Below are 1,679 nucleotides of genomic sequence, written 5' to 3'. Positions count from 1 at the left end.
GATTAGGCTACAGTCTTTCATAAATGAACACATTACTTTCTGTGGTGTACTTGGTCACACATTTATGGAGCTTCTGAAGGGCCTTGGGGATTACTGCCAGGCCCAGCACGTCTTTGACCGGGACAAGTGAACAGCGGAGTCATTACTACTCTAAGAAGCCCCCATCGGAGTGGCTACAGACCTGGATGTGTAGACGTGTAGCTCATCGGAGCATCTTCCAAGAGTTCTGGTCTGGATGGGGTAGTGCACTTCCTTCCCATGGACTCAGTGAAGGGGAGTGAAGAACCGCTGCTGCTGGGTAGGAGGCTCATTTCATGTCCTATCACTCCGAACTTCATATTTCACGTGGAGTATATTGAAGTAGACTTCAGATTCTTGACATCATTTCTGTATTCAAAAGTTTTTAATTTTTTTCATAACTATATGAGTGTTTTTAAATTCGATTAACATGGCACCAAAGAATTGCCTAGGTCCTGTGGAACTCACATACAGAAAACATGAGGTTTCTTATTACACATAACCCAACCAGTGCAACCTTAAACAGATTTATAGAAGAACTTAAGATATATGGAGTTACCACGATAGTAAGAGTATGTGAAGCAACCTATAACCCTGCTGTTGTGGAGAAAGAAGGCATCCGAGTCCTGGATTGGCCTTTTGATGATGGTTCATCACCCTCCAACCAGATTGTTGATGACTGGTTAAGTCTTGTAAACATTAAGTTCCATGAAGAACCTGGTTATTGTATTGCTGTTCACTGTGTTGCAGGTCTTGGGAGAACGCCAGTGCTTGTTGCCCTAGTGTTAATAGAAAGTGGAATGAAGAACGAAGATGCAGTACAGTTTATAAGACAAAAGCGACCTGGTGCTTTTAACAGCAAGCAACTTTTGTATTTGGAGAAATATCATTCTAAAATGCGGCTGCGCTTCAAAGACTCCAGTGGTCACAGAAACAACTGTTGCATTCAATAAAACTTGGCTGACTGATGCTGTTGCCTTGCAAGTGGAACTTGAGACAGGACCTAATTTATTGTACATATTCGCCAACGTATGGGCTTAGTGGATAAATCTATTGAAGCTTCCTTAGGAATATTGAAAAGCCACAGCTTAATGGAATTGCTACCTCTGTGTTTGGCTTATTACTATTCCCATGCCAGAAACAATACAAAAGAAATTGAGAGAGATTAGTTGCTAAGCTACCCAGCACAATACTTATATGTTTTCAGAGTTATACAGAATTAAAAGTCCAGGAACTATGACCTTATTCCTTAAGTCATTTCAGGCATTGCAAGTAGGACTTACATGATTTTTTTGCCGACTTCTTTACATTTGCCAGTCCACAAGGGTACCAGTATACATCAGGTTTGTGCAACAATTAATTTTGTTGGATTCTTACCAACTCTTGTGGTTATTTGAAATCTTTATCAATCTCGTTTTGTTATGAAAACCTCTATTTTCAAAAATCAGCCTCTAGTTGAAAGTTCATGCAAAATCTATGTTGTACAGAAGTACGTGTGTTGAATGTCTTCAGACAAAAAAGTCTTTTAGTTAATGTTTACAGTTGGTGTGCAACTTAAAGGGGAGGGCCCAAATACAATGGAAGGAAGCTATGAAATATTTCTAGCAAAATGTTGCTTTTGTCTTGTGCAGGATGTGTAGAATAGGCCCTTTAATTTAATT

At 39.7% G+C, this 1,679-nt stretch overlaps 1 pseudogene; it reads left to right on the top strand.

Annotated features, from left to right (window-relative positions):
* The first annotated feature begins 448 nt into the window (after positions 1–448).
* LOC103273595 lies at positions 449–971 on the top strand (annotated as a pseudogene).
* Positions 972–1,679: the final 708 nt, after the last annotated feature.

This window comes from Carlito syrichta, unplaced genomic scaffold, assembly GCF_000164805.1.
Source record: "Carlito syrichta isolate Samal-C Ts95f unplaced genomic scaffold, Tarsius_syrichta-2.0.1 Scaffold112660, whole genome shotgun sequence".
Lineage (NCBI taxonomy): Eukaryota > Metazoa > Chordata > Mammalia > Primates > Tarsiidae > Carlito > Carlito syrichta.
The sequence above is the reverse complement of the archived record's forward strand: the minus strand, read 5'-3'. Positions and strand labels throughout refer to the sequence as shown.